The sequence below is a fragment of the Lissotriton vulgaris genome, chromosome 10, assembly GCF_964263255.1.
Source record: "Lissotriton vulgaris chromosome 10, aLisVul1.2, whole genome shotgun sequence".
Lineage (NCBI taxonomy): Eukaryota > Metazoa > Chordata > Amphibia > Caudata > Salamandridae > Lissotriton > Lissotriton vulgaris.
Window position 1 is genome coordinate 419,392,840 of NC_141698.1, and position 12,727 is coordinate 419,405,566.

Here is a 12,727-nt window from a genome sequence, read left to right on the forward strand (position 1 = left end):
TGTTTGGCCTTGGATCGGATTGCGTCATTCAGAATTGCTGAGGCTGCACAGTACCGTTTCAAAGTGCGGCTCTCGTGCCATTCCACTTACGTGTGTGGCAGGATTGTAGCCCCACCCCCCCACGGAGCCTACTCAGCACCCTTACTTAACCCCCCACCCCAGCCTATCCTATGGCTTCCGGGGAGGAACGCGCGCGCCTGTGCCAAGACGTCCTTTTAATACGTGACCTTTGCTGAGGTAAGATGCTGCTTAAATCATGCACACTTCTATTTGATTAGATTTTTTAATTTTTACTGTGCTTTGTGTTCTGTAGTGTGACAAGCTTTGTAGTCGCTTAGAGACCCCGCACTATTGACTTTGCACACCCCTTGCTCGCGCATACTGTAACTCCCTTACACAATTTGTAAAAACAGATGCGTATGTTTCCCAGGGCTATGAGGCCGGAATACCCCCCCCCCCCCCCCCCCCCCCCCCCCCAAAGAACAATGTGACTATGTAGGCACGACTGGAGCCTGCCTGAAGCCAAGCTCCCTCTCAGAAGTACATCTGCAATGTGTCCGCACCACGCAGCTGTACACGGAACCCAGCACACTCAAATTGCAGCCTTTGGCAGTGGCACACATAATACTGACAAATTATGTGCGCTGCCGCATTTCTGTTTATCCAGTATGTAAAGTTGTAAAGTTATTTGAAAATGGATGTTCGGAATACTTATTAGTCCATGGATTTAAATAACCCGGTAATGGTATTCAATCACTAGTGAATGAAAGTTGTGAATCAATTTTCACTCTTTACAATTTTTTCAAGCTGTACTTTGGGTTGCTTACACGGGGCCTGCATGCAGAGCATTTGGGAGTATGGGAAGCAGTACAACAGGAGAACTTTTACGTAGTATTGTATGCCTTAGTGAACTGGCCCAAAATGTCTCACTCCCGGTTAGAACAAGCATTTGCAATGCAATAGGTCTCGCATTATTTAAGTTTGAGCTATTAGCATTGTAAATGGCAATTGTTTTTTGCTTTATGCTATATATTTTTTTTACATAAAAAGCTTCATATAAAATATGTTTTATTAAAGTTATTTATGCAGTATCTAAATTTTGTTTGCATAAAACAGTATAATAATATCTTAGTAAAAAAGTCAAATATTTTAATGGAAATTCACCAAACGTTCATTTATGTGTTGGTTTTGAAAATAGCTAAATTAATAGCTTTGTCATTTACAATGCCAGTAGTTATAACTTTCGCAAATGTGACACCTATAGCATTTGTAATGCAACATTTGTATTTACGTGACTTAGATGTATTGATATTACAAATAACAATGGCTTTTAATTTTTTTTAATACTTAATAAAAGTGATTGTAATTTATAATGGCAATAGCTTAAACTTTTGTAAATAACTTTTGTGAAGATTATGTTCAGTGTATTTTATTGTAACAAAATCCAAGAACAGAAGTGAAATATTAACATCTTTTTGTGACATTTGTAATAAAGCTTGAAACATTGAGAGAACATATTTGTGCTGTGGTGGTGCTGAGTGATGCTGTGGTGGTGCTGAATGGGGCTGTGGTGATGCTGAGTGATGCAGTGGTGGTGCTGAGTGGTGCTATGGTGGTGCTGTGGTGGTGCTGAGTGATGCTGAGTGATGCTGTGGTGGTGCTGAGTGGTGCTGTGGTGGTTCTGAGTGATGCTGTGGTGGTTCTGACTGATAATGTGGTGGTGCTGAGTGACTGTACTCACTGTCACTCTGCACTCACTGTCACTCTGCACGCACTGTCACTCTGCACGCACTGTCACTCTGCACGCACTGTCACTCTGCACGCACTGTCACTCTGCATGCACTCTGCACTCACTGTCACTCTGCACTCACTGTCACTCTGCACTCACTGTCACTCTGCACTCACTGTCACTCTGCACGCACTCTGCACTCACTGTCACTCTGCACTCACTGTCACTCTGCACTCACTGTCACTCTGCACTCACTGTCACTCTGCACTCACTGTCACTCTGCACTCACTGTCACTCTGCACTCACTCTGCACTCACTGTCACTCTGCACTCACTCTGCACTCACTGTCACTCTGCACTCACTCTGCACTCACTGTCACTCTGCACTCACTGTCACTCTGCACTCACTGTCACTCTGCACGCACTGTCACTCTGCACGCACTCTGCACTCACTGTCACTCTGCACTCACTGTCACTCTGCACTCACTGTCACTCTGCACTCACTGTCACTCTGCACTCACTCTGCACTCACTGTCACTCTGCACTCACTCTGCACTCACTGTCACTCTGCACTCACTGTCACTCTGCACTCACTGTCACTCTGCACTCACTGTCACTCTGCACTCACTGTCACTCTGCACTCACTGTCACTCTGCACGCACTCTGCACTCACTGTCACTCTGCACTCACTGTCACTCTGCACTCACTCTGCACTCACTGTCACTCTGCACTCACTGTCACTCTGCACTCACTGTCACTCTGCACTCACTGTCACTCTGCACTCACTCTGCACTCACTGTCACTCTGCACTCACTGTCACTCTGCACTCACTGTCACTCTGCACTCACTGTCACTCTGCACTCACTGTCACTCTGCACGCACTCTGCACTCACTGTCACTCTGCACTCACTGTCACTCTGCACTCACTGTCACTCTGCACTCACTGTCACTCTGCACGCACTCTGCACTCACTGTCACTCTGCACTCACTGTCACTCTGCACTCACTGTCACTCTGCACTCACTGTCACTCTGCACTCACTGTCACTCTGCACGCACTCTGCACTCACTGTTTCTGCACGCACTCTGCACTCACTGTCACTCCGCACTCACTGTCACTCTGCACTCACTGTCACTCTGCACTCACTGTCACTCTGCACTCACTGTCACTCTGCACTCACTGTCACTCTGCACTCACTCTGCACTCACTGTCACTCTGCACGCACTCTGCACTCACTGTCACTCTGCACTCACTGTCACTTTGCACTCACTGTCACTCTGCACTCACTGTCACTCTGCACTCACTGTCACTCTGCACTCACTGTCACTCTGCACGCACTCTGCACTCACTGTCACTCTGCACTCACTGTCACTCTGCACTCACTGTCACTCTGCACTCACTGTCACTCCGCACTCACTGTCACTTCGCACTCACTGTCACTCCGTGTGTGTGTGTTTGGGTGTCTACATAGAGCCTCTGAACCCCGGCACCAATGCTCCTGCTGCGCTAATGGAGGCTACGGCTCTGGTCGGTGCATCTGATTAACGAAGGAACTGAGATTAGAGAAGGTTTAAACCTAGTTCATGGCTCTGGGCCCACGGCAATGGAGTACTGTAATGTTGCTGCAGCACCTGGCCTCGCGCTTGTTACATTAGGGACAAGCGTACGTTTTCCGGTCCAAGGTGCTTGAATGTGCAGAAATGGAAGCGAGTGACAACGAACTTCTGCTGCATGTCTAGCTGCCACAATCTGATCCGAGGATGCATGTCCATTTTTCTGTACTACACCGGACACTCAACACTCCTCACTGGAAAGCACAGGGAGCACATTTCCTTAAATAATGTAAGAGCAGAAAGGTATTCCATCATCAAACCTGCACCATTAAAGGCCCTTCCATGATGTTAGCGTTTCTGACTCCCCTAGCTCCGATACCCCTGTGTCACATCCTGTTCGGTGACACACTAGCTCCTCCGAGAAGAACAGATTTTCCGGGAAGTATTAAGGAATATCTGGTTCTAGACAAGAAAATATACAAAGGTACCATGTGCAGCAGACAGCCGCCTTGTGCCCTACAGCACATTACACTCTATGACGCAATGCAAAATGGAGGGGGCCCACAGGCAGAATTTGAAGAGGGCCCCTGAGTCTCCCGTATCTCACAGACAAATCTTGGCCTTCAGTGTGGGCTCACTGGAGGATTTGCAGTCACTCTGCACCAGAATTACGGCAGGGTGTACTTTATGCCCTTTTTACATTAACATAGTCCCTCATATTCAAAACTCCCTCTCCGCCATTCTTCATGTCTCTACATGAAGGAAATGATGTCTGGTGAATGTTGGAGCTGTTCAACAGGGCCTCAAATCACAGCAGCGCGTATATTGTAAAAGCGGTGCCAATTCTGGAGGATTGCATGCAATACGTGTCCCCTCTTTTTGTTGAACACGGTCCTCTGCCTACCTCCTTTAATCCCACTTGTAAAAGAAATATGTGCTGTTAACAGTGAAAACGAAAGCCGGTTGTGACAGTGACTGTAAGTGCTCAGAGAAAACCTGCATTGCAGCATCAGTGTTCTGATGCACCGAGTCCTCTCAGCACCTCAGCCGTCCCCGCTGCTCCAGCCGGATCGTGTTGTTAGAAAGATGAGCTCCGGAGCTCATCCCTTGAAAGGCCTTGCCTGATAATGCGCAGGTAACACCTAGCGTTACTGAAATCCGGAAGTGAGTTTGATCGCAACACAAGGCAATCCGCAAGTCCTTTGGAGAGGCAGTAGTGGCTGGCCACTGAAGCACACATAGAGAGAGGACATTTCTGCTCTTGCCCGCATCCAGAGATAGATGCACACGTATGCATGCACACCTCCGCGCCAGTCAGACGTGCGTACATTCACAACTACAGGTGCAACGTCATATACACACATTAACACACACACGGGCCACCTGTGAGGGAATTAAACTGTGTCAATGTCCTGAAGAATAGGCTCAGGGAGCAACTCTAACGTGTGTTATATAATGAGTTGCGAACTTACAATACAAACCAAATGGGCACCAGGGGCATAGTACAGGCCCCTTCAAGCGGGGGAGGGGGCACGGTTGAGGGAGGCAGGGGGCTCTACTCGAAACTAAATTAAGCGAGATCACGTCCCTCGCCTCACACCCCCACCACCTCCTTGCGAGCCGCTTACCTTGTGCATTCCCTCTGCTGGTCAGCACCGCGATGACTTTACCGGCGCACGAAAGATTCTTAAGACACTTTTTGTCTGTCTGTTTGCCATGAACATTCCGTGTCTTCTACCAGGAAGTCAGGCAGGCCGGGCGGGACAACCGGAAGTAGGAGGGCGGGAGCCTACCCCGCCTCCCACGGAAGAGCCGCGATTGTTTGGCGCACCGGAGCAGGCAGGAGCCTACCCTGCGCCCCGGTGCCGAAGAAGGGAAGAAGAGTCTTGCTGCCGGTGGGAGCCGCTGCACTGAGGATGCCGGTGAGTGGGGCGTCGCCTTGTTGGGGGGGGCGGGGGGCATCTGTGTGCGCGCGCGCGGCGGCGGACTGTGTATGTGTGTGAGCGTGCATGTGTGTGTGTATGTGTATGTGTCCTGGAGTCTGTGTGTATGCGTGTGTGTGAGGGGGGGGGGTTGCCTGTCTGGGTGCCTGCGTGTCTGTGTAAGTGTAAATGCGTGTGCGTGTGTGTGGAGCCGAGAGGAGAGGGGCTGGTGTGTGTGGAGGGGTCTCTGTGTATGCGTGTAGGTGACGGGGGTGTGCCTGTGTATGCGTGTGTATGTGCGCATGCGTGAGTGCTGTGTATGCGTGTGGCTGTGATGTGCGCATGCGTGAATGTTGACGCGCGTGCACGCAGCTCAATCCACGCTCGTCACAGTTTTGTGTCCCTCATTCCCCCGTGTCAGCCGACTATAAGTCTCCGCCCTGGACGCATCCTTCGGATGCGAATTCCAGGGCGAGACCTAAAAAGCAGACTTTGTATTTCTATTTGTACTAATTGTAAACGATACTCCCAGGGCTTCCCCATTTTATTCCCACTTCAGATGCATTGGGGCCAGTTCACAAAGGGACGTAGGGGTAAGTGAAAGAGTGCTACAGAAGTACTACTGTGCATACTTTATAAAAAATATTTGTGACCAGGTCCCATTATTTTTTTTATATAAAGTTTGTAGGAGAGTAGGGTCTGCTTCCTATGGTTACCCCGACTTTTTGCTGTGATTCTCTGGTTTTTCGACTTTAGTATGGCTGTGGTCTGCTAATCAGGCCCACAGCCTAGCTGTTCTCCCTCTAAATTGATACCATGTACTTTAGGTACATACCAGATTGGTTACTGGGCCACCCTTGTGAGCCCCTGGATAGTGTACCATAGGTTCCCAGGGCATAGGTGCACCCTAGGCCTACCGGGGGCTGCAGCATGTTTTGTGCCACCCCTGGTTAGCCTTCCAAACTGACACCACAGGTCTGTTCTTACAGCCTGGGTAAGGTGGTGTAATCACCCCTTACTTAGATATAGTATACCTATATCTACCTTATAAATAGACACATAGTAACCTATAAGTCACTCCTATGGCAAGCCTTAACAATCTTGGAGGCAGAGTGCTTGGTTTTATGTGAGTGGGTGCCCTAGCATGAGCTGAGCCTCTCTGCAGCTTTCGGAACCATCTCCTGCTATTCTATGATATAGCCATACCAGCTTCTCTTTAAGTGCATTATACTCCTCACGGTTAATGCAAACTTTAGTTTGGCTTTATCAAAACATGTTGTGTAAGGGGTCAAACACTTTGGAATACTACCCCCCCTCCAGTTCTGGCAGCGGGGGTAGCATTCCACCCTTCTAGAGGGAGAAGACATGTAGTTACTGGTAAACCAGGTTAAAGTTAAACAGAGCCCCAGCATCACAAGATGGATGCTGCTGCCACAGACACGAGTCTGCCCTCCTGCTGCTGGACGAAACTCCGGCAGGGGAGGCTTGGACAATAGGTTTCCTGTCCAGGGAGGTGCCGTCGTCCCCCCAGACAGGCATTAGTGTATTGGGGCAGGGAGGGCTGCATTCAGTGAATGCTTTCCAGACACTGCCTGGGGCACACTAGGTGCTCCATGCATTTCCCAGTTCAAACCGGTTGCTGGGGCGCTCAGCCCCAGCTCTGGCGCGAAACTGGACAAAGGAGAAGGGGTGTAACCACCCTCTCCCCAGGTCCACCCATAGGAGGGACCTTAGAGTTAGTCCAACCCCTAAACTTACTATAAGTATAGAACCCCAGTCCCTAGGACTTTAGATTACCCTGGACGAAACTCTGCAACATATATCTTGGACCTTCGACATTCCATATCGACTGGAAGACAGAGGAAATCTCCCTTGTGGTCAAGGAGTGACCACCCTGTTCAAACAGGCACCAACAGCATCTTTGCCGGTCTGCATTTTTGAGGCTCCTGCCGGATCCCGAAGAATCTGCGACACAGGACACAGACTTCCAGACATCTCTGACGCTGACCTGCGCTCCTAGCAAAACTGAGACCTGTGGCGGACACGAGAGACGTGAGACCGGAACTCCTGGACATCCTGCATTTTGCTACCTGCATCGACTTCCCGAGGTATCCCGAAGTTGTGCATTGGGGTGCTTGAAGCCCCAGCCCGAGCACCTTTTTCACTGAAGCTCAGAGGCCCACACTCCACGAGTGTCCCGTGGGCGCGCTTTGTCATTTCCGCTCGATGCGTCTTCGCGGTTCCTAGTCCGTTGACTAGTGAGCCCCCAAGAAGACCAATCCTTGATTTAACTTGCTTTCCTGGTTGCTCCAGGCTTGCTCCAACTTCCCTGCAAAGGAGACATTTCTCAGACCTTGCTGGTCTGCACCGAAGCCAATCTCGACATCCTGCGTGGGTTGCGTTTGCCAAGGCTTGTTGGGTCCAATCCGGATACCGACACCGCAGTCAACTATATCCTTCGTGGGACAGCTCGAATCCAGCTCCTGGCTGTTGTCGACGCCTCCTGGACCTCGTGGCTGAAGAGACACACTTTACCTTTTCACCTGAAATCACCAGACATCCGGTGGCATCTTCCTATCGCCATCCTGGTCACTGGCTAGTGGCCCAGACTCTGTCTCCTCTACTTTCAGGTTCTTCACATCTCCGATCCACCCTTGGATCCACCAAGACACTTTTCCTCTGGTCGCCTGCAGCACTTCTTCGCAGCTCTCCATTGGAATAGACGACGAAACCCGACATGAAAAAACACCTATGCACCGGCTTCCCTGGGTGAGGTAACACGAGTACTCTGGTGCTCCCGTGGGTATTGACTCTCTAAGTGTCCTAGTCTAAAAGGGCTCCATCGTAATTCACATCCTTGTACCCTTAATCTGTAAAATTGTAACTTGTTTGTTTCCCATAGAAAGTCAATGGTCACCCGCGGCTGGGTTTAGACACTGCACACGTCTCCCGTGGGCCTCCTACATCCTAACTTTTGGTTGTTCCTAGAAGCCCCAGTGATTCCACAGGTCCCAGGCCTGCTTTCTAACTCTCAAGTGGTTCTTGTACCACTATTTTAGTATATGGTTTGTGAGGCCCCTAGGGCAAAACGTATACTGTGCAACTTATCGTATGCTAATTAAGTTCCTTGTACTGTACTTTTACCTCTGACCTCATAAAGAGTGCAGAGGAGTTGTGTTTAGAATAAATACATATATATTTGATATATACCTTGTGTGATGTGCTTTCATTTGTTACTCAAGAGATTATAAATGGTAAAACAACTTGCTTAACTCGTCTCCAAGTCTTAGCCTGAAGGCTGCTCTCCACAGCTACCACCAGGTTAGCTTTCAATAAGGTTGACTTTATAACCTACCATCAATAAGAGTTGATTGGACTGGTGCAAGGTGCCCACTAGATTAGTGGACATCATATACCAGGCCAACTTCTCATAAAGTTTGAATTCTCGAGGTCTAGTCAAAGCATCTTTGGTTTCTTTCTGGATTCAGTCTCAAATTAATCTTTTTCAAGTCCATTCAGATAAATCATTATCAGACCAAAACACCACCGAGCGGTCCCTGAAGTTGTCTGGCCATGCCATCAGAGCAACCCAAATGGGAAATAGCTCTAAGAACCCAATGTTACCTGTCAGACCGCTGGAGTGCCACCACGTCGGCCATACTTGTGCCGACCATCGGTTACCAAAGATGGCGCCAAATCCCACGCTCCCAGCTGAGTCAGTCCACAAACCTAGGTCATCCGAAGATGCTGGTGGTTTGTTCCACACAACTCGACCGTTGAAGTCCGCCAGAAATGCCAACCAAATGCGCATATCCTGGCGAACCTCTGCCGACAGTCTCGTACGGTGGTGTCCCTCCTTGAGGCCAACCATAGCTTGTGCAATAGAGCGTGAGAAGGGGCGGGCCATTGGTATCACCCTTAAGGCAAAGTTAAGCTGACCCTCTGTTTGTTGTAACTGGTGCAGGGTCACTTTCTCCCTGCCCAGGCATTGCGTCAAGGAAGCCCTAAACTTGGCCACCTTTTCCATTGGTAAACGGAAACATCCTTCCACTGAATCGAGCTCAATTCCCAGAAACTCCAGTGAAGTAGATGGTACAACCGTCTTACCTGGTGCCAATGGGACTCCAAACTCCCGCATGAGGATGCAGAAGTCCTGCAGCGCCTGCGCACATTTCGTATTGCCGGCCGCTCCCAAGAACAGGAAGTCATCTAGATAGTGCATAACGTGCCTATGCCCTGTGGCCTCGGTGAATGCCCACTCTAAAAAACAGCTGAACATTTCAAAATATGCACAAGAAATGGAGCAACCCATAGGCATGCATTTATCCATGTAAAAATTCCCTTGAAACGCAAAACCTAGCAAGCGCTGGTCTCGCAGGTGTACCGGGAGCAACCTGAATGCCGATTCGATGTCCGATTTCGCCATCAGCGCTCCGGGGCCCAGGTGATTTAATATGGCAACGGCATTGTCGAACGATGCGTACCGCACCGAACAAATATCCGGGTCAATTGCTTCGTTCACCGAGGAACCCCTTGGGGCAGACAAGTTGTGAATGAGTCTAAACTCCCCTGGGTCTTTCTTTGTAACCACCCCTAGCGGGGAACACACGAAATCCGCCACCGGCGGGCGATGAAAAGGCCCCGCCCCAAGCTGACTTCTTTGGAAATTTTCTTTGCTGCTACGCTAGGGTTCTGTTGGACAGATAACTGATTTTTACAAAAAGAGTCCCCCCGAAAATCCCCCGCTGGGATGTTGAAGCCATATAGGAATCCATTCCTCAACACCCCGGCGGATACATGATCAGGGTATTTGTTCAACCAAGGAGTCAGAGCCATGATATCGACAGGTGTAGGCAATCGGTTCCCAAGCACCACCTCACTCTTGCTTAGACCCTCCTTTTCCTCCCGTTCCGCTGTACTTAGATCTACAGCTACTCTCCGGGTGTGAGGAGTTCCCACAGGCCGCACACGCATGCCTGAACCTACATGTTCCCTGGGGCCTGTTACAGTTGCCTCTATTGAAGCCCCAACAAACCCCCCGCTTGCCGCCATTTCCGCCGGTCTTGGGCTGAAACTCCCCACTGGCGCCTGCTCGAAAGGGCACCGCAGGCTTCTGGCGAACTGACCCCGACCCGCTCCCGCCCGGCAAGGACGTACCCGCCGCACCAGGCAAGGGCTGCTTGTGCCATGACACCGAGTCGAGGCAGTCCCAGGTCAAAGATGTATCAAACTCTTTCGCTTTTCGGAATTTCATGTCATATCCTTTCCACTCGTCCCCCTCATACATAGTATAAAAATCCATAATCCTATTCTGGTAACAGGACAACTCGGTCAGCACTTCCGGCTTTTGTTCACCCATGACTGCCGTAAATATCGAAAAGGCCTTTACCCAATTCGCTACGGTCTCATCGACCCTAAATTCTGCCATCTTGGCCCGCCATACACTGGGGTGCCATAAATCTTTCTGGGATTTTGCATATTCCATCTCGCGATGGTCAGTCAACAATGAAAACATATTCACATATTTTTCCCCCCATATCAATTCCTTTGTGGCCGCAGGGTTGTGCTGGGCCACCCTTTCGCGCCTTGAAGGTAACGAACCTTCCCCTGCCATTGGCAATGTGTGCTTACCGGGTTTTATCGTCGTGTCTGCCGCCTTTTCCCGGCTAACCGTAGGTACTCCTGGCGCCACCTGTGGGGATACAAGAGGAACATTCGCCGTCCCGGCTTCTCTCGCCTGCCGTAACTGCTCGATTATTAGTCTAGCTTCCTCGGCCGGGTCCCCCGTGGCCACTGCCCCCCCCGCTTTCTTCTTGAGCCAGGGTAACACTGCCGCTAACTGGATGGCCAGTTCCGGGGGCATCTCCTCATCATTAACAGGGGTAATCACTACCGGGATTGGTAAACCTATATCTGGGTTTGGTACCGGGGTGTCTGCTGGCGTGATGGGGGCGACTGGGGGCACCTCAGGAACCGGGTCCTCCCCGGAAACCGCCCTCCTCTTAATACGCTTCCCCCTACCCTCAGGGACGATTCCCGGCAAGGCCGGGCCTATTACCTTCTTAGGACGGCCTGAACTGTTCTGAGCCGCTAACTGTTTTTTAACTTCGGCCAAACCTCGACCGATCGAGTCAACTTTACCAATTTTTCGGTCCATGATCGCCATTCGATTCGACAAGGTGCGCAGTACCTTCTCCAGCTCGGAGCTCTTTCCTGCTTTTTTGCCGGCCATAGCTTCGTTTACGCCGCTCTAGTCGGTCAACGAGGTCCCAGATCCTTCGTACTCCAAATAACTGAAAGAGAAACAACAAGATTACAAATTCTCAAAATTGCCGTTTGTTCCGTCGAGGGCTCACGAGCAACGAGTTGGTGCAGCCTTCAGAGCGCAGGAACAAGAGGACGCTTCTTCGGATTCCCGCTCTTTTATCCGTCGGCGGGAGGGCGGGGACCCTCCTCCGGTACGCCTACTGGGCGTGGTCTTCCGTGCGGGTGTCTAGGACAACCCCTCCTGGGCGGGGAAAGGGCGCGCCCCGGCTACGCCAATTTGGGCATACCAGCCGAGCCACGCCCCCCGCCCAAAATGGTTTCCCGGGGGGATCGGGGCACCCAACCATACGTTCAGGGGGATCGAGTGGTCGCCCCTTTCCAAAAGCACTTCAGTGTCACAATTTCCTCTCTTCAGTAGTTAACTAATTTGTATTCAATTGGGGTGCAAAAGATAAATCAAAAGACAACAGAACCTGCTAAAGAGCACGTCAATAAGAGCACGTCAATCTGTACCTTCAATGTATAACATAATCTTCGTAGTTTATCATGTTCATTCAAACTGGTCTCCCAGCTCAACGCATCTCTGAATGCTGATTTTGGTTGCAGGTCCCATGATAGTTCGCTTTCTTCCCACAGATTTTTAAAATATCCCAAGTCCCTCGCTGAATTGTGTTCTAATGTAGTCTGTGGTCCTGAACTGTTGCAGTTCTTGGGTTCTGTATACATTCCATCATGCGGTAACCATCTTTTCCCATCACTTTGTGAAAATTAGTACCGTTACTTCTTTTTATATAGTTTTCCACAGATATGATAGTAGGTGTGGTAGTATTTGATTTAAATGCAGCATTTATAGTAGTAGTAAAAATAGTGATACTAAGAGCAGTAGTGATCATGATGAAGCCAGTACTTTCACCCGGTATGTACAGTTTGCCTCTCTCAGGAGATTGGGGATGTGAGACAAGATAACAAATTAGCTATATGTCTGTTTTGGTCACAACGAGGCGTGTACTCATGTATTTGGAGGAGGTTTGTAGGTCTTAAAGTATCTCTTTACTCACAGTTGGAAGGAGTGGGACTTCAACACTATTTTAGACGGGATAAAGTACAGTGTGAGTGGCATCATGGTGATGCTTCAGAGGGTTAAACGTCATAGAGATGAGTGAGGCAGTTTCTAGAGCACTGGCTGTGTGGTTTTACAAGGATCGCTGGAGGAGGAATGGACATCGAAACCTCTGGAGAAGATTAATTACACTTAATA

General features: G+C 49.8%; 1 protein-coding gene across 4 annotated transcripts in view; it reads left to right on the forward strand.

Annotated features, from left to right (window-relative positions):
• ABAT (4-aminobutyrate aminotransferase) overlaps positions 1 to 12,727 on the forward strand; it is a 712,333-nt gene that overhangs the window by 282,085 nt on the left and 417,521 nt on the right. Inside the window, exon 1 of one of the 4 annotated variants that reach the window (XM_086941266.1) lies at positions 50 to 237. The exons of the other annotated variants lie outside the window; for them this stretch is intronic. The gene's annotated coding sequence lies outside the window, so the exon portion shown is untranslated. Of the gene's footprint in view, positions 1 to 49; positions 238 to 12,727 lie in introns of those variants that run through there. 4 annotated transcript variants of the gene reach the window in all.